At 35.8% G+C, this 21,397-nt stretch overlaps 1 long non-coding RNA gene across 2 annotated transcripts; it reads right to left on the minus strand.

The window, feature by feature from the left end:
• Positions 1-3,087: 3,087 nt before the first annotated feature.
• Positions 3,088-5,465, minus strand: LOC127074327 (uncharacterized). Of its 2 annotated transcripts, none has more exons than XR_007785975.1 (3): positions 5,138-5,465; positions 4,837-5,040; positions 3,088-3,335 (listed from the first exon to the last, which is right to left on the minus strand). It is a non-coding gene; the product is annotated as an uncharacterized LOC127074327 (long non-coding RNA). The 2 variants fall into 2 exon arrangements; XR_007785974.1 differs by having other exon boundaries at positions 4,837-4,954; positions 5,138-5,462.
• Between the last annotated feature and the right edge of the window lie 15,932 nt (positions 5,466-21,397).

Raw genomic sequence — 21,397 nt, forward strand, 5'->3', positions numbered from 1 at the left:
GGGGAGTGGTTCCATCCAGAAAATCAACTAGGGGGGAAGCTGAAACAATAATCATCCACGAGGCAATAACTCAGTGGGGAATGAGAAAGGTTAAATTCTTTCTGCTTAAGGGGCTGACATTCTACGATTGAGGGAGGACAAACGCACCGAATCTGTATGGAGAAATAATATCACCATAGCAGAGGATCAAAAAATAAGAAATCAAATGTAATAACAATGCATAATGAAATATCTTATGTATGAATGTATATGTATATATGATTGATGATTATGCTGACAAAAAAATCACAAAGGATACAAATGTCACTGATCTGAATCACCGCTACAACACTCGGCTATTCTCGACAGGATGGAAGTATCGACTGGAGAAAAAACTAGGGATGAATGTAAACTTTTTTATGTTTATGTCATTTTTCACTTTGCTCATTTGAGCCATACCTTGTGATTTTATATATCGTTTGTGCATTTTGATTTTTGTTTGTGGTCTTAGGACTTTAAAATACTTAATAACAACAAAAGCCCTAAAAAATGTTTGGTGGACTATTGATCTTGATCTGAACTATTGGACTTAGGATTAGGCAACATTCCCTGTGCAAAAAGGACTTGGTCAATGCCAACATTTTAAAACTAAGCTATTGTAAACTAAGCATTCATCTGGTGCAAGCCTTGAGCTTTGTTTGAATTCATCTACTACCCTGCCTTTGTGCTCATTTGTTATTTTGACCTTGTGTCTGATGCTTTGCTCTAAGTTGGTCAAAGAATATTTCATCTGATACATGACAAGATAAAGAAGACTACTAGCTATGGGAATTTCTTGCTTGGATGTGGCTATCTTTATTTGATGTCTTGATCTTCATAGTGTCTGGATATTGCTAATTGCTTATGGTTAATTCCTTGATCAAAGTCCAAGGGGAAAGTGGGTTTTCTATATGACATTCTTGTCTATTGGAATGCATCCCATTGGTCAGATCTTTTCAAATCTTAACTTTTAATTTGTGCTTAGGATAACCTCTTCATCTCCTCCCACTTCTTAAATCTCAAAATCTCTCCCCCTTTTTTTTCAAAAAACTTTCTTTGCTTGTGATTTCAAACTGAGACCTTATTTTAAATAGAAACTTTGGCCTTATGCCAATGAATTTTCAAACTCTTTCTTAAATCAAACTTGTAAATAAACTTAATCATACTTACTTAAAATTTCAAAAGACAAAAAGAACTAACAACTTCATTCAAAGTTTTGGCCCTTTGTGCCTTTTTCATCTAAATTTTGTTAAAAGCAATTCACCAACTTTGAAATTTTTACCATGAACTACGAGGTTTTTATCCCTCATTTTTATGTTGGTACGTAGGCACAAGTCTGAAGGTCTTGTCAAGCACAAAAATATAATCAATGAATTCTTTTCTCATCTCCACACTTTATTTTTCTCAAACATCTTTTATACCGAACACCTATGCACACATAAAAAGGGCTCCCTAGGAGTACCTAGGACACTTTGGATGCTAACACCTTCCCTCTGTGTAACCAACCCCTTACATGTAATCTCTGGCATTTTATTAGTTTTTATTTGAAAACTTCTTATTTTTGGATTTTGTTCATACTTTTCCCTTTTCCTTTGGAAACAATAAAAGCGCGGTGGTGACTCTGGTTTTATTGACGTTAAGATTATCCATAGCTTGATGGTCATGAATTTACCGCTACACACCCAAGAATGGAGTTAGTTTCACAACACATCATCGTTCATGTCTCCCTGCATCAAAGTCATTGATTGGATCTGAGTAGGGAGAATTTTACTCAAGAATAACAAGAACCCTAAGTGTTCAAAGTAAAATTAAATGACTAATATGAAAGATAAATTAATGGTAGAATAGGGATTTTGATCAGTGGAACAATGCGAATAGAGTGGTAACTTGTTTGCTCAAATATTTAACGTGTAGCTACCTTTCTAGTTGAAGCTTCGAAGGTCAACAATGGCAGAAATGGGTAGCACGATGTGTTGTACCCCAAAATTTTCCCTCTCCTTTTCCATATTTTATCCAACCTATGACTTGAAATTCATCTGCATCATGCATTCATGTTAATACAATCTCATAGATTCAAAGCTTGGGGTTAATTCAAACTAGGGTTTGGTCTGAGGATTAGAGAATTGCCCATCATATCGCAAACCCTAATTTCATGCTCTTTTGGATCTTGATTTATGGAGTTCACATCATGACATTCATTTATATATTCAAAATCATAGTTCTTGATTTTAGGTGTATACTTTGCTTTGGAAGGTCATGAAACCCTAGTTTTACCTTGGTTTGATTGACTTGGATCATATAGCTCGAAGCCCTAACCTTGGATTCATGACATTTGTGGACCATTTGGTTTGGAAACTCTAGACTCCTAGTGATATCAAACCATGGAGTCCTAATTCATGGAAAGGTGCATCACCTATGACTTGATCCTTGGTCCTAAAACCCTAATTCAGGAAGTACACCATGCCTTAGAATTTGGGGACCTTACTTGATCATCCCATCACTTGTGGATTGCATCAGGCCCTAATTATTGCTTCAAGGCCTTAAGTTATTCATTGCATTGGCTATGCTTAACTAGGATTTGGTTAGTTATGGTTTTGTTTGCTTGTATCCTTGTTCATGCACTCATGGCCATGTCATCATGTTTCTTCACACACAGGTTTTCATTTGGTTCCATCCACAATCATGGCATGGTCAATAATATAAGATGCATTCAAGTCATATAGTTGCTTTGCTTACAAGTTTGCTTGTTGCTTTATTGCATTGTTGATGATTGCATTGATTCCTGTTGCGGGTGCCCTATTTCAATGGCATATCATTGGTGTTTAATCCATGTTGATTCCATGCACGCTCATGGTCTTTTGGTCTGAGCAGTTTAAATTCATTCGTTCAAGATTTTCCACTAAGATTCTTGATTACTTGTTTAAGGGGTTATAAGGCCGTGAAATGGACTCATTGGTGTGCTCATTTAATATCCTGATGCATTGATTTATACATGTTCAATTGACTCAAATGTGACTTTTGGGGTGAGAAGATGTTGTTTTGGAAATAAGATGTGGATTCAACATGTCATTTCCATTCACATTGTTCGTAACATATTTATAAAAATCAAAGATTCACATTGTTCATAACATATTTATAAAAATTGAAGATTCACATTATTCATAACATATTTACAAAATTGAAGATTTTTGTGGTTAGACCAAGGTCAACACTATCTAATTCAACTTAAATGATTCATCGTCCTCCCATCTCCATGCATTCCATACAATATCCAATTGTTCTTGCAAGGGAAAGCCATCTTTGGTGGGGCCTTCATGCTACAGTTTCATAACAGGCAATGTTAGCTCGCAATTAACCAATTAACAAGCAATAATATATTTCTACGGTAGTAAGCAACAATACAAGCCCATCGATGGTGCTTTCCATGGAACCTTTCCATACAATTAATAGTAGAATGACTAAAATGAACTGTCATGTAATGACTACGACCCTCATCAATTCATCTCAATTGCTAACTCTAGCTAACAAGTTTCACTTTCAATACAAACTATACCGTTCATTAACATGAACCAAATTTCAAGCATAAAAACTCAATAACTCAGCAACAGGCATGGTGATAGGTCTAACAGAGCATTACTAACAGAAAACTCAATAAAAGCTAAATGCATTTAACGGAAAATAAAACCAATTCCGGCCAATCCTAGTCATAAGCTAATTTAACTACAAATTTAGTTAATACTGACAACAGGTTTCCACTAACCAACTTGATTCCAATTAACTTATTTGTTTTCACTGACTTAGCATAATTCTAATTGAATTCATTCATTAGTCACCAAAGACCAAGTAATATTGAGACTGCAAGATGTCACAAGAAGCTTGGCATAGCAAGGTGCAATGGTTGGAGAACGTTTCGACGGGCAACCCGCAACGAAGCCTTTTCTTACCGTTTCGGCATCCTTGCAACTATGCTACTGTAAAAATACCAAGAATTGAACACATTTCTAGTTGACAAAAGGCATATCTCATAACAAAAGCATTTATTTCAATCCAATACACTAACAGGTCAACTTTATCAAGCCATTGACATTTGGTTAAAATCCAACAATTAATCTCACAAAAGAACTTAACAAAAATTGATTTAATTTAACCTTTATAGCTACAGTTCAGTCATTATATTAGAAGAGTCAAAACAACATCACAGTAAACAACTTTTGAACTAAAACCCTGTTATACTAGCATCATAACCATTTAGAATTAAAATAAAAAAGCTAATATTTCTAATTCCAGCCATCAACTCAGTTAGGTAATTTTCCATTCTAAACATCAAAATGCCCATCAGTTTCGTCCAGCATAACGACCGTGACCTTTTTCACTTGCAGTAAACTAGTCTTAACTTAACGAAGCACTAGGATAACTTACTGCAACTAATAACATTTTGAATGTCCATTTTTCCCGTAAAGGCATCATACATACAAAGCGAAATGAAAATGAAATTCAAACTAAATTCACCTTCACTCATGGAATTTCTGAACTAACTAACTGAAACAGAACCTGCACTAAATAGTTCATAACAAGATCCACATCAATAGAGTTTTAACTGAAGTTAAAAGCAAATGGAAGTTAAACTCAATTTAAAATGCAAATCCATTTCATTTCATTTCTAACCAATTATTCATCTCTAACTAACAATCCTAATTGCTAACAAACTGTTAATTTACATTGAATTTCGCAGTGAATTTCATTTGAATTTCTAACAACTTCTAGGTTCTATATAAACAACACTTCACTTCATTCTTAAGGGAAGAAAAAAGGACTCACCAGTCATAATCTCAGAAAACTCTCTTTCATTCTGCGATTCACTCTGCACCCTTCACTCTGCTTGGGCAAATTTCTTCGTTCTCGATTCTGCATCATTTTTGGATAACTCTGCATCATTCTGCATCAAAGAATTTTGGTTCTGCATCAACAGAATCCACGCCGCGATTCACGCAAATGGAAATGCACAAATTTCACCACAAGAATCTTGAATCGAAACCCAAACAACAGAGGAAAGAGGAAGATGAAAACACAAGCAAAGAAGAAGGCCGATTCAAACAGGGAGGAGAAGATTGAAGCATACCGAAGCAAGACGCGAAAAGATAATATTCATCTTCAACGTCAGCGCAATACACGGTAGGTACTTGTTCCTCCAAATCTTTGCAGTCTGCGTCGGAATTCTCCATTGCAATTGTGTTCCTGTTCGTCAATGGAGGTATCAATTCTTTGAATCCTTCGATTGGTCGCGTATCGATTTGCGCGTGCGGAGTTGGGGTTAGATTTCGGCGAGGATGAAGATGGTGCATTCGAATGCGAGCTGGCGGTGTTCTTCGTTCGAGTTTGCCGATGGAAGAAGGTTGGAACAAGGATTGGTTTGCTGAGCATGTTGGGCGTGCAATCTATCCATGGTGGGAACTGGACCGGGTTGGAGCGGTCTTCACCCTTGAAGACTTGGGCCTTTGGCCCAAGTGTTTTTTATTGCAACGGGCCAATGCACCCCTCCGTTTTTTCTAAACCCCCAGGCCCATGGTTCATAATTTATTTCTTAATTCTCCTCTTAATTCTTGATTAATCCTTAATGATTTTTTTGATTCCATTTTTTGTATTAATCTTGCTGATAAGATTTTTAATCATGTTAGAATTAGAAAAAAAATCTTGATTTTGATTCTAGATATTAATTCTTTTTTATGTTTGATTAGTTAAAATTAGAATTAGTTAGAGTAATTAGGTTTAATTAGGTTTAATCAATTTTTGGATTAGATTTAGTTTTTTCTTAATTTTCCAGATTTAATGCATCTGATTAACCATGCCATGATTAGGATTTTCATCAATGTTCGTACATAATGACCATTTTGCCCTTAGGGCTTAAAAATCGTGATTTTTATACATGTTCCCTTAGTTTAGGGCCTTAATTAGAATTGTATGATTTTACTTAGTTGATTAATTCAATAGTTTAGTATTGTACATAGTTCAACTATTCAATCCCTCTTATTAGTGTTGACCAAAGGTCGCTTTGGTCAATCAAATCTTTTGTAATTGTGCTGTAAGCCACAAGCCTATTCAGGTGATCAAAAGACCATTGATCACTCGATATGGTAAGTTCATTATGCTCAAGCTATTTGGATATGCTAAATCTGAGGAGCTCAAGACCTCAAGGTTCAAATGCAAGATCAAGACTTTAAGTCAACATCAGTCAAGCATAGCTAGCAAAGTGGACTACTTCTCAAGCACAACAAAGGTATCAACACTTGACAAGTGCGATTCAAATTGTGAGCTATAATCCTTAAGTAATGAGGAGTGATGAGACGGAGTTTCTCCTACCCTTGTCTAGAATTACTTTGTGTACGGAGTGTAGACCCTAGTTATTCAAAGCATTCGCCCTCATTCATAAACTTTAGCATAATTCGTATCAAACAATGGTCAAGTCTTATCAATACAACAAACAACATAACATCACCAAGATCAATAATCATAAGCCTCTAACGACACTTGTCGATCATAATAAGATTTATATGCTATGAGCCTTAAGTAATGAGGAATGGTGAGACAAAGTTTCTCCCATCCTTGTCTAGAGTGACTTTGCGTACAGGGCTTAGACCCTAGTTATTCAAAGCACTCGCCCTTGTTCATAGGCTTTAGTGCAATTTGAATCATGCAATTGACAAGTCTTCTTCAAGCAAGCATCAATCATTCAACACTTCAATAGTGAAGCATCATTACACATCAATCCTCCTTCAACAGTGAAACACCATTACTCTCTTCTTGGATTCAGTATCAGACTTTCCTACTTGATGTTCATACACCTCTTTGGATCATTATTTTGGGGTCACATACCCATTTCTCAATCATTTGCTTCATGCATTGCCTATCAGTTCAGACTATGGCATACTTTGTTGCTTGCCTACAAGGTGCAGACCTTAGCAATTTGCTTCAGTCCATGGAGTTCAGACTCTGGCTTTATTCTTTGCCTATGAGGTACAGACCTTGGCATCTTGCCCACATAGTTCATACTGTAGCATCCTTTACTCTTTTCCCATAAGTTGCAAACCTTGGTATTCTTGCCACGTTGAGTTCAAACTCTAACAACCCTTGATTGTGCCCATACAGTTTAGACTGTGGCATCTTTATCCTAGCCTATAAGGTACAAACCTTGGCATTTAGCCTATAGAGTACATACTTTGGCTTTGTCCTCGCCCATAAGGTGCAGACCTTGGCATTCAGCCCATGGAGTATAAACTTTGGCTTTGTTTCCTGCCCATAAGGTGCAGCCTTGGCAACTTCTTTTAACCTATGGAGTACGTACTCTAGCTTTATTCATTTCATATAAGATACAGATCTTGGTGTCGCAACCTGAAAAATACAGTGTGCGAAAAAACAACCGGCAAAAGAAAATAACAGAAGAGTCGCCACCGTGCGTTATTCATCCCAAAGGAGGGAAAGGAAACGCTCGAAGTAAACCTGAAAAAGGAAAGGACAAGATGGGGTCTCGCAACCAAATCTTGGGTTCGGGAGTCGGTTATGCGAAGGGAAGGTATTAGCACCCCTACGCATCCGTAGTACTCTACGGGATCCACTTTCGTAGTTCTTGTCTAAAGGGTGTGAGTTTATCTTGTGCTGTTTACCAAAAAAAGGGTTAAATGAAAATGACTCGCGCTGATGTCACATCCACTGCATACGTATCTCATCTGAATATGAGAATCAGAGTCTTCGTAGCTCGGCTGACCTATGGGTTGGGGGGATGTGTGCTCGCTAAGACATCGCGTCTTATGCCTACGTATCTCATCTGGAATGAGAATCAGAGCAAGCCGTAGTTCGACTAACTACGGGGTTATGGAGTGGGTTTTGGACGAACGACGTTACTACGCAATCTACCGGATGCTCGACCTTTGGAGACTTACTCACTTGTAGTAGAAGGAGTAAACGTGTGTTTAGGAGAAGAAAAATCAATGAAGGGTTAGGGTTTGGTGAACTCATACAAAAAGGCAGTCCTTGACGAAGGAACCTGTAAAAAAACACAAAAATATTGCCTCCTATCGAGGTCTTCCAGCTAGGAAAGCAGTAAAATGCGGGAAAAATGTAAAAGTAACACGCGGATAAAGATCCGAAGTAACAGTAGTTAGAGGAACGGGAAACCCAGGGATCCTTCCAAGCTAAACACCATCAAAGAAAGGGAGTCAGTACAGGTAATCGGAATGAAACCTCCAGGGGGTATCCCACAAATAAAGTGGAAAACCATGCAAGTTATCCCTGCAAAAGTCATGTGAGCCCTCACAAAAACTCAACAAACAGGTTAGAGACAAAAAAAATAGGGTAATCAAGGGTTGCCCCCAAATCAAAATGTAATTAGGTTGGCACAAGGATATTAATTCTTTTTTATGTTTGATATTATAAAATTAGAATTAGTTAGAGTAATTAGGTTTAATTAGGTTTAATCAAATTTTGGATTAGATTTGTTAATTTTCCAGATTTAATGCATCTGATTAACCATGCGATGATTAGGATTTTCATCAATGTTCGTACATAATGACCATTTTGTTCTTAGGGCTTAAAAGTCGCGATTTTTGTACATGTTCCCTTAGTTTAGGGAATTAATTAGAATTGTATGATTTTACTTAGTTAATTAGTTCAATAGTTTAGTATTGTACATAGTTCAACTATTCAATTCCTCTGATTAGTTTTGATCAAAGGTCGCTTTGGTCAACCAAATCCTTTGTAAATTGTGTTGTAAGTCCTAAGCATATTCAAGTGATCAAAAGACTCTTGATCACTCGATATGGCAAGTTCATTATGCTCAATCTATTGTGGATGTGCTGAATCTTAGGAGCTCAAGACCTCAAGGTTCAAATGCAAGATCAAGACTTTAAGTCAACATCAGTCAAACATAGATAGCAAAGTGGATTATTTCTCAAGCACAACAAATGTGTCAACACTTGACAAGTGCAATTCAAATTGTAAGCTATAAGCCTTAAGAAATGAGGAGTGATGAGACGAAGTTTCTCCCACCCTTGTCTAGAACGACTTTGCGTACGGAGTGTATACCTTAGTTATTCAAAGCATTCGCCCTAATTCATAGACTTTAGCCTAATTCGTATCAAACAATGGTCAAGTCTTATCAATACAACAAACAACATGGCATCACCAAGATCAATAATCAGAAGCCTCTAACGACACTTGTCGATCATGATAAGATTTATATGCTATGAGCCTTAAGTAATGAGGAATGATGATACGGAGTTTCTCCTATCTTTGTCTAGAGTGACTTTGCATACAGGGGTTAGACCCTAGTTATTCAAAGCACTCGCCCTTGTTCATAGGCTTTAGTGAAATTTGAATCATGCAATTGACAAGTCTTCTTCAAGAAAGCATCAATCATTCAACACTTCAACAATGAAGCATCATTGCACATCAATCCTCCTTCAACAGTGAAGCATCATTACTCTCTTCTTGGATTCAGTATCAGACTCTCCTACTTGATGTTCATACACCTCTTGGGATCATTATTTCGGGGTCACATACCCATTTCTCAATCATTTGCTTCATGCATTGTCTATCAATTCAGATTATGGCATACTTTGTTACTTGCCTACAAGGTGTAGACCTTAGCAATTTGCTTCAGCCCATGGAGTTCAGACTCTGGCTTTATTCTTTGCCTATAAGGTACAAACCTTGGCATCTTGCCCACATAGTTCAGACTGTAACATCCTTTATTCTTTTCCCATAAGGTGCAAACCTTGGCATTCTTGCCACGTTGAGTTCAGACTCTGGCAACCCTTGATTGTGCCCATACAATTCAGACTGTGACATCTTTATCCTCTGCCTATAAGGTACAGACCTTGGTATTTAGCCTATAGAGTACCGACTCTGGCTTTGTCCTCGCCCATAAGGTGCAGACCTTGGCATTCAGCCCATAGAGTACAAACTCTGGCTTTGTTTCCTGCCCACAAGGTGCATCCTTGGCAACTTCTTTTAGCCTATGGAGTACAAACTCTAGCTTTATTCATTGCATATAAGATACAGATATTGGCATCCTTGCCCCCATTGAGTTTAGACTTTGGCCACCTTGATTTTGTCTATACGGTACATACTTTGACATATTATTCTGCCTTACAGTTCAGACTTTGGCATTCATTCATCTAGCCCATAGAGTCCAAACTTTGGCTACCTCATTCAGTGCCTTATAGTTCAGACTTCGGCATCACACTCTTTTGCCCTTATAGAGTTCAGACTCTAGCATTCAAATCATTTCCTTCGCCTTGTATAATCCAGACTATGGCACGCTTATACATCGTGTCCATGGAGTTCAGACTCTGGAAACCTTTGACATTGTCTTGAAGTTCAGACTTTGGTACTATATTTCTTTTTCCCTGATTGAGTTCAGACTCTGGGAATCTGTTCCTTGCCTTTGTATTAGTTCAAACTGTGGAATTCATCTATCCTGCCCCGTGGAGTTCAGACTCTGGCTATATCTCATTTGTCTTTATGGTTGATCACCATCTTTGGTTAGTGCCACACTCTCGCTTGTTGAGCAATCTACCTTGCCTCTGAGAAATCTTATCAAATATCCCTTTGTTTCAGGCTTGGTATGCTGAACTACGATTGCTCTGATTTTCTTATTGCACAATGAGAATATGTAGGCATGAGGGTCGAATCCTCCGTGAGCATACTTATTTATTCTTCTTCTTTCTGCCTTAGGGCACCATCCATATCTTTCATGATTCGTCATTTACCTTCGAGCATAAACCGTTCACCTAGTAACATACTATTTCTTTGAAACTGAAATACAACTTTCTTTGGAATTCCATATACACTCTTTTAGGACGATATAGCGGTAATCCACATTTGTACCTAGGGTTATTTGGATTTTTTGGCTATACCATTTAGAGGCATCCCTGCTAGTCCACGTATCGGTTAAGGTCACTCCCCTCTATGGTACAGATCCCATTTCTCCTATGGATTCCAATACACCTTGAATTTTAGTTTCAAACTATACCTTTTAGGTCACTTTTTACCAAAACCCCGATTTTGTGACTTTGGCCACTTCATTCCATTCATCTCCATGATACACTCATATTCTACCTTCATTCACTTCATGTGATATACCAGTTCTCTTTGAGCCAAATACAGTATCCCTTCATGCTCCATCTTGTGTCACCTTGTGAACCAAAAGTTGTTTGGATCGTACCCAAACACTTAATTCACCTTGTTTTCGGCTATACCATATAGTGACAGCCCTGTTAGTCCATGTATCGGTCAACACCAATTTTACTCTTGGGTTCATCTTTCACCCTTTTTGGAGTTCAAATCATACAATCCTTTGGTTCAGACCATACCTTGATCACAATTCTTTTCATCTCCTACCACTAGTAGTTTGAATATGGAGCTCTGAATTCCTCATTGCACTATGAGGATACGTATGCATGAGGGCCCCAATCCTTACCGAGCACTTTATCTATTTCTTTTTCTCCCCCCCCCCCCATTCTTTTGCGAGTAATCTTTAGATAAAATACCTATTCGAGTGAGAAAAACCAAAACGGTTCCCATGGAGTACCATGGATATTTGAGGTGCTAATATCTTCCCCTTGCATAACTGACTTCCTTACCCAACATAACTCTTTCCCCAGGGTTTTATCGATGTTTTCCATTTCCTTCGGGAATAAATAAAGTTCGATGGTGACTCTGTTGTATGTTCGAGCGTGCGATACGTTCAGGTATATTTCCGCTAGCTTCACGATGCAAGAGGTTTCAAGGCAAAATGATGATGCAGTTAGATTCAGAGGATGCTGATGAAGCTTTCTGGGAAAAGTTTTGACATTGAAACAACTTGAATTTAAGAAACCAAAAACTGGTTTGGGAGCAATATCAGGTTCAAGTGAGGCAAGGGTTTTCTGGCTATTCAAGCTTACAAATCAAGGCAAATCATGCCAAACATATATGAATTCGTGTGAATCAGGGTTGACATTATGGAAAATGGTGCCCATGTGAAGTGAAGCATGGAATATGTGATTTGATGATGAAACCTGGTTGTTTTGTGTTTGTTTTTACGCATTTTAGCATCAGAAACAATTTGCACATGTTCAAATGGTCCCAAGATGCAAAATGACTTGTAATTGAAAATTCTCGACATCAGGCAAAACAGAGTTCAACATGCCATGTTTGAAGCTAGGCCAAATGGAATCTACTCGTGCATTTTGTTATTTTCTTTATGCCTTTTGTTCATCTCATTACAATGAATTTAATGCAAAAATAACCAACTCAAAAGGAGGCTTGAGGTGAAAATGGCAAGTGTTAAAAGCTAAGGTTGTGACATGCTTTCTAGGTTAGGCATTTGGTCAAGCAATATTGACACATTTTGGGCATCTTGAGGCCCCAAGTTCATGACACCATAACCTTTGACTCATACATAGTAAGCATTCTCATTACCCCATACTATTGAGGTTATTTCATCTTCCTCTGATGGTTGTTCCCCCGGATTTCTCATTCCCACATGAAACCGTGAGTTAGGTGAATCCTCACTAAGTGGAATACATTTTTCTAGGGCCTGAATCCTTTATCCTTTGGTGGGAATGGAGTAATGTTTCCCAGGTTCCTATCAAATGTTATTATACTAACATGGTTCACTTCCTCCATATAGTAGCTTTGATCGGCCTCCACGTTTTTTATAATGCCATATTCTCTCCATATTTATATTCTTTGATGGAGAGACGAGGGGATGGTGCTAACACCATGTATCCATTCACTCCTCGACAATAAGTTATAGTTGGTTTTGGAAGGAATGACCATGAATAAGGTTGGTCGAACTGTGGTTCAGACAACCACATCTACTTGGATTTCCCCCAGAGAATGGCTAGTCTTGCCTTCATAATTGGAGAGCAACATGTTATGAGGCCTTAGGTTTGTGCCGAACTTCCCTATCCTTCTTAATAGGGAATGTGGCATCAACTTTAGGTTTCATAGGTAATGGTGGGGAGAAGATTATTTCTTTAGCTGGCCTTTAAACCATCTTGTTGTCTAGTTCTTATTTTTTATTGTTACTAGTGCAATGAGGAGAAGTCTTATTACCCAAAAAATAATGAAACTTGAAAAATCCTATTTTCTTTCGTTCCTCCAAAGGTGGAATCTTTAGTCCCTTATGGACTATGATTTGGCCATCAGCAACTAAGAGGTAAAAAATCTTGTTGCACTTAGTTATTTCAAAGGTGTACGTTTTGGCAACAAATTTATCATTTTTAGGTTCAACTGGATTCTTTATGTCGGATGGTTTCAACAATTTACAAACATAAGGGGTCCCAACTTAAGTTCTGCCACGTTTACGTCATTATCTTCGACTTCCTCATATCCTATGTCATATTCTCGGTCTCTCTCATCTACCTCTGTATAGGAAACCTTTTCTTTTTTATGGATTTTTCTCGTTTTTTCCTTCTCGACCTTTAAGCGCTCGACCTGTCAAACCATATATGCCAACTGAGCCATATCTCTCAGATATTGGATATCTAGTTTCTTTTTAATAGAGTATTCTATACCCCATAGTGGCCATTTCGATCAATTCATGTTTAGGCACTTGGATAAATCACTTTGCCTTCAACATCCTAAACCTATTTAGGTAGTCATCAATTGACTCAGGCACTTTGCGCCTTACACTAGCCAATTCTTTGAGGTTAATCTTCTACTTCCCCATATAAAACAGTTTATGGAAACCTCTCTCCAATTGATTCCAGTTATGTATGGAGTGAGGATGGAGTGTTGTGAACCATGTAAAAGCATTTTTTATTAGGGAATTTGGGAAAGATCTCATTTTCAAATTCTCATTATTTGCTATATTACTTACTTCAGTTTAGTATCGAGCGATATCCTCAATAGTTGATTCACTTGTGTCTCCTGTAAACTTCATGAATTTAGGTACTTTTTAACCTCTAGGGAGTTCCGCTTGCAACACATATTCATACAAAGGAGACACAAATGTGGCCTATGTAGTCCTACACTAAGGCCATTTTGGGCTAGGATGTTTTCGACCATATGGGCTAAATTATTTTTCCCACTTAGGTTATCTTATCAAACATTGTTGACTACCTTCTTAGTATCTTGGTTCCTATTTACTATAATTATTCTTGTGTTAAATTGACTTATATACTCTTCTTCTCCCCCACGCATAGGAGGTCTAACATGTCGAAGACCCTCTTGCTATTGCTTCCCTTGGTTAACAGGGGCAACCCCATTGTCAGGTACCCTATTGGTATGGCTTGCACAATTTGAGGAATTGGTTGTGACTGGGCTTAAGGGGCACTGAAAAAACCGACTATTTGACCCATTTGATTGGCTAGTAATTGGTAATTTTGGTTAGTATTCTGAATTAAAGGATTGAACAATATACTAATTTACTGAGTAATCATGTTAACCATCTCGCAGTTACTTTCATCCATTTATTGTCTTATGGATAACATGGAATTTATCATTAGAGAAAACGCATTTGGAGGGGCAAACCCAATCCCTCCAGGTTGTGCTATTTGGCCGAGGTTGCTAATAGCAAACCCTGACGCCACATATGGATTCAAAGGAGACAATATCGTTGCATTATTATCTGCATATATTTATGTGTTACTCTGTAATCCTACCATCATCGTCGTTGGCATGGCGTAAGGTAAATTCCTAGAAACCATTGGCATCGTAAAACCTCGCACATAAGAATGCCTAGGATCTCCTATAGTAGTGTGAATGGCACCGAGACTGGTTGGAATGCTTGTCGTCGTAGGCAATGAAACCACCACTCCTAGTAACGATGTCACACTCATTCTTGGGGTAAGGATAAGTTCATTGGTTCCCATGGGATTTGAATTCCCTATCGTTCCAACTGTCAATCCAACAGGTTGTTAAGTGTCTACAATGTCATTTCGGGGAAGTGAAGTGTTCTTAGGGCAAACCATTTTGGCTAGAGTTATACCACTCCTTAAGCACCTAAAATTCCAGACGCAGAAAACATTTTTTAACACAAGGGAAGACTGACAACTAAGAAATAAAATACAACACTTTAAAAGGAGAAAATTAGAAATTTTGCACAAACAAGTCCCATTGGGCGTGCCAATTTGTTTACCGATGATTTTGGTTAACAATCACTTATTTTTAAATTTATTTCTTGAAGGACCAAACTATTAAATCATGGGGAATATTATGCAAAATTTCTGGAAAAAAGAAGTGTGCATTAATGTTGCCGAGTATTTGTTTTGACTACTTTGGAAAAATGATTAACTTTGAAAGTAAACGTAACAATAATCTCGACTAACTTAAAATAATAACTTGAGTGAAAATAAAAACAATTAAATATAGATGAAATGAAAAGAACACTTTATTTGCATAAGTAAAAGTTGGTAGGCAAGTACATTTTCTTCAAAGACTCGTTTCTCGCTTGCGTATGGGTACTTTGAGTTTGTATTGAAGTTTACAATGATTTTGTCACACTAATCCTCATGCTATATTCGATATTTATAGTACTATGAAACTAAGTGTCTTCAATGTTCAACTGTCTTCAGTCTGACACCTCACCTCTACATGCTTCACTTGCCTTTGATTGATGTCCACGTGTCTTTGGTGTTTTGGACAAGACCAAAAAACAGTTATTTGGTTTGATTTTAAATTTTCTCTGGTTGAATCTCATGTGGTTTGTCGAGTTGGTAAACAACAAACTTTTGGAAATTTTGCTAAGTACCATACCAAGTCCTCAATATGTCAAACATTGATGTTTTGTCCCAATGTTTCTGGTTGAAAGGCATGAAATCTTTCCTTACGCTTTGCACAAAATTTTCAGCTAACTTTTTTGTCGAGTTAGTACATTGAAATTTCTTAGCTAACAGGTGCGTAGACTAAAGAAAGGCTTGTATGACCCGAAACATGCTACAATATAATGGTATATGAAATTTTAAAACCTCGTGCACAAGGAAGGTTTTAAGAAGTGCAATGTCAATCATTTTGGTTTCTTCAAGAGATATAAGTCCAATTATATCATTGATCATTTTATGTCATGATATGTTGGTATAAGCTCAGATATGGATGACATCAGAAACTTGAATATGCAGTTGTTAAAGGAGTTTGACATGAAGGATTTAGGTCTTGGAAAAAAAGGATCTTAGTTATGCAAATAACAATAGATGATAAAAAAGGATTTTAACAATTAGCTCAATCAGAGTACATCAACCATATTTGCAAAGATTTAACATGGATAATGTCAATCTAGTTAGTACACCTTTGATAAGTATTTATGCCTATCTAAGGATCAATGACCTAATACTTAGGAAGAAAGAGAATCAATGGATACAAATCTATATGACTCAGCCATTGGAAGTTCAGATGTACACAATGATATGAATGAGGTCATACATTGGAAATTGTTAATAAATTTATTTTGAATTCAGATAAAGCTCATTGGGAAGCAATTAAGTAGATTTTGAGGTATCTATAAGGAACCACTAAGAAATGTTTGTATTTTGCCAAAGCAAAATTAAAAGTACAAGACTAGGTTGACGCAAAATTTACTAGTGATGTTGATCCCCGAAGAAGTACAATTAACTATATATTTATTGTTGGTACTGGAGCATTTAGTTAGATATTACGGATAAAAAAAATTGTTTCTTTATCCACCACAAAGGTTGAGTATGTAGCAAGGCTGAATAGGGTTGAGTAGTAGTTGTCACAAAAGTCAATGAATATGTGATATGGCTTTAGAGAATGTTAATAGAGTTGGATTTCTTACAGGAGAATATTATTTTGTATAGTACTAATCAAATGGCAATACATCGGGCAAATAATTCTAGATTTTATTCGTGAATAAAGTACATTGATCTTTCTTATCACTTCATCATATTTCTTCTTGAGGATGAGGGGCTAACTATGATCATAATTCAAAATAGTGAGAACCCAACAAATATGTTAACAAAGGTGATGAGTATCGATAAGTTAAAGTTATGCTTAACTATATTTGACCTATTAGAATAAGAGTATGAGAAATGTTAATGTATCATCGATGTGTGAAGATAGATTAAAATCGCTCTTAAAATGGGAGGTTGTAGGTCAACAAAGAGAAAAGCAATGAAAAAAACAAAAATAAATAGTAAATAAAATTAAAAAAGGGTTATGAGAAATTTAATCACTAATTTATTTATTTTAATTGATTATAAAAGCCAGCTTTATTTTATTTTATTTGTAAGTACAACAAGTATGCAATATTTTTCTATCAACTCGTATTTCATCTCTCAGATTTCAATTAAAGAATTTTGTAATAACTTATAAAAAATATTATGTGCGAATGATTAATGAATTTTATTTTAGAATGTTATTAAATATTTGTATATTGTAGTTATTATTATTCCAAACCAAATAAAGAAGAATATGAGATTACACAGTACAGGTTAAGAGTGAGAGTGGGTGTGGCAGAAGCAGTCACGTGAGAGTCTGAAAAAATGAAATGGGACGAGGGAGCCATGATCATGTTATTATCTATCCTTTGTAGCTGAAAGAGATAAAAGAGAATGTTGGATCAAAAGGGTTGAGAGACTCAAACTGAAAAGCTGAGTGAATGGACCACACAAACCAAACAAGGATTCTGATTCCTTTTTCACATTGCCTTTTTAGTTAGAATTTTTTGTGCTGTAAATATCAAACAGGTTTTGGGTTGTGAAGTTGCCCCATTCCTGTGGCGTAGAAAAGTGATCATAATCATAAAGGAAGTCATGGCCATACTCAAGTTCCAATCTGATGCTGATGGGCCTCAAGAGTCGTTGAATGAGTGATAAAGCTAGCCACATGATTTATTATTCCTTGAGTTCTACAATTAGGGATCATATTTTTTTTTAAATGAATAAATAAAATGAGAGAATGTATTTTTATTAAATTACTCTTTATAAAATATTAAAAATAAAAATAAAATTAAAAAAGTGTATTAAAAATTAAAATAAATTATTTATTTTAAAATATTTTTTTATTTTAAATCATTCGTTATTCATTATATTATAGAAAGAGTAACGTTTTAATTTATCAACATACATCGTATTCGCTAATAACATTTTTGATTAATTTCGATGTATTTTTCTAAATGTTTTAGGATAAAACGTCTGTCTTTAGTTTTAGAGTACATATTAAAATATATTGTGGATTTTCTACTCTCTTTTTTTCAATAGTATGTTATTAGAAAAATCATTTTAAGACATGTTAGAACGTTAAAAATCTACATGTTTTTTTAGATCTTGTTTAATTGTTTTAAAATTTTAAAATTATCTTTTTTAAACAAATTATTTATTTGATTTTTTTTAGATTAAAAGTTAACAACATTTTAAAATGATCTTACTCGTACCTTCACATTATTCATTCTCCATTAAGGTGTTATATATATACTTGTGAAATACAATGAGGATGATCATTCTCACTTATGTGATCCCAATATAGTGTGTATGTTTTGATTTTGTCAAATTAGTTAATACCTCTTCTAACTCTAGATGTTGGAACATTTATAGACATCATTTTTAGTAAAGTCATTGAGGAGAGACAATCTTCCTTCAATTGTCCAATAACACATGAGAGTAGAGGTAGGAGTGGTTATTCCTCCTTGAATGGAGGGATGGTTTCATTTAGAATCCGTAATATTTAGAAATTTGATTAATTTATTTAATCAAATTTTTCGTGGTTTATTTAATTAATTAATATATGGTGTGTTTTTAATTAAAAATATATTGTGAATTGTATGTATATGTGGGATATTGGTGAAGTGAGTGAGAGCATTGGTAGGGTGGTAGAAGGATTAAATAGTTAGAAATGATTATAATTGATATTGATTTTTATTAATTAATTAAAATAAATAAGAAAATAGGTTTTTAGATGGAAAATAGGAAATAAGGGAAGTGGTGAATATGATAAGAAAAGTTGGGCCTTAGTGTAATCATCAAGAGATTAAATTAGGGTTATAGATAAATAGTAAAGTTAGTGGAGCCTTTGAGAAGAGAATACGTAAAAAGGTTTAGCTTTTCAGAGAAAGGTGGAGGCTAGGGCTTGAAGAGGGAAGAACAAACCATCACGAACTCAGAATTTTGCAAGGATTTTGATAAGGGGAAGAAAGAGTTTCCATATGGGTGTTTGGCATGAAAGGATAGAGAAAGAGACTCTTACTCTCATTAAGATTGTGTAAATTCTACTTTGATTTGTCGTTGTCGTGAGATAATCTAAAAAAATGATGATTGATTATGTTGTTATGTGATTGTTTGGGACTGAATTTGTGTTGCATTCTTCTGTTTATGAGTATGTGAGTTTCTGCCATTGTTGGAAAATTTGAAGCTTTGAACATAAGTATGAATTTGGTGAAAGTGATGGATGAATTGTATCTCCAATTGCTATGATCCATGACTTGATATGTGTGCTTTAACATGTTTGATTGTGATGATATTGTTATATGATGTTCAATTCATGTTAAGGTGTATTTGAATGTTATAATACGATTTGGGATAATGTATGAGTGATAGGGAAGGAGGGAGATGAAGACAATGTGTGAAAATTGAGAATTTTTGAAAATTTGAACTATGTCAATCGATTGCATGCGTGTGATTTAAAAAAAGGAAAGTTAACCATGACAACCGATTAATGCAATGAATTAATCGATTGCACCCTGATGTCAATCGATTGATGCTAGTGTAATTTTGAAAATTTACTTAATTGAAACCTAGTATGTTGTCCGATCGTTTTTGCCATAACTTTAGTTATGTAATTCCAAATGAGGTATGGTTTGAAGTGTTGGAAATTTAAAGTGTATGACTATCCCATAGTGATGAATTAAGAGGCTATATAGATGTTGGAAATTGTGAAAACTTGTAGTTTACCGGTAACGCACTAGTTAGCGATAACGAACAAATACTTAATCGAGTTGATTGAACGAACTAATGATGAATTAATGTTAAGATGATTTAATATGATTGGATGTTGTGTGTATATGCATTTGATATGGTTGTGGTGTTTGGTGATGATATATGGTGTGAGTAAGATTCATATTGTTATAAAATGCATGATTATATGGTGATTAATTATGTATTATTGGTGTGCATTGTTATTGTTATTGGTGGATAATAACTTAGAAGGGGGGATTATTATTGTGTGTCAATGCATGTTGTTTATAGTCAAAAAGAGGGTCGTAAGTATTATTATTGTTATTACATTGATTTGTATGGACATGCATCTTTGTATCGTGTCATTGAAAGAGACATGTTCGTGAGTTTTGAAGAGGAGACTAGTGGCTTGTCCCAAGCTCAGAAGGAGGGCTTGAAGCTTATAAGGGGAACTCGTGGGTTCAAAAAGGGCCCCCAAATTCTAGAGGGAACCAAATGTTGAATTGGTATCACATGCATAAGTGTCACATTGTGTCTTGAGTTATATATATATATATATATATATATATATATATGTGTGTGTGTGTGTGTGTGTGTGTGTGTGTGTGTGTATGAGTGTCACGTTGTGTCTTGAGTCATATATATATATATATATATATATATATATATATATATATATATATATATATATATATATATATATATATATATATATGTGTGTGTGTGTGTGTGTGTGTGTGTGTGTGTGTGTGTATGTGTGTGTGTGTGTGCGCGTGTGCGCGTGCATATTGTTATGAATGAGTGTGGGATTATGGTGATGTTGATTGTGTATTTTATGTTTGACATGTTGTCTATTTCTCTATCTTCGCATTCTTTACATTGTTCATATTGAAGTTGTTTCTCACCCTTTTGCTTAATGTTGTCCACCATGAACATCTTGTAGATACTCGGGAGTAAAGTTATTGTTGTGTGTGGAAGATGGTTTGTTGGAGCTACTCTTTTATTTATTTATCGCTTTATCACACATTAATGGTTTTAGTGACCTGATCTTGTAACATCGGGAATAGGGAGTTTGTTATATTTTTGCATTAATATGGAATTTGGTGCTTTAAATTTCAATAGTTTATTTATGAAGTTGTTATGAAATGATTTTCCGCTGCATGTTGTCACATGTTTTCTATAAACAATGTCGATACTTATTTGTTTTTCTAACCGTTTTCAATCAGGAGCGATGTTGTACCTCGAAAAAAGAATAAGACCTCACGAAGCAAAATCGCACGCTCGTAGGATAGACTAATAGAGTGGCCACCGAAATTTATTTATTCGGAAAGATGGAAAGGGAAAATATCGATAAAACCCCTAAAAAATGAAAATGATTATGGTCGTTGCAACCAATATCAGGGTTCGAGAGTCAATTACACAAGGGGAAGGTATTAGCACCCCTCACGTCCGTTGTACTCAACGGGAACCATTTCGTTAGTAGTGCACGTTAG

Source organism: Lathyrus oleraceus, chromosome 4 (genome assembly GCF_024323335.1).
Source record: "Lathyrus oleraceus cultivar Zhongwan6 chromosome 4, CAAS_Psat_ZW6_1.0, whole genome shotgun sequence".
Taxonomy (NCBI): Eukaryota; Viridiplantae; Streptophyta; class Magnoliopsida; order Fabales; family Fabaceae; genus Lathyrus; species Lathyrus oleraceus.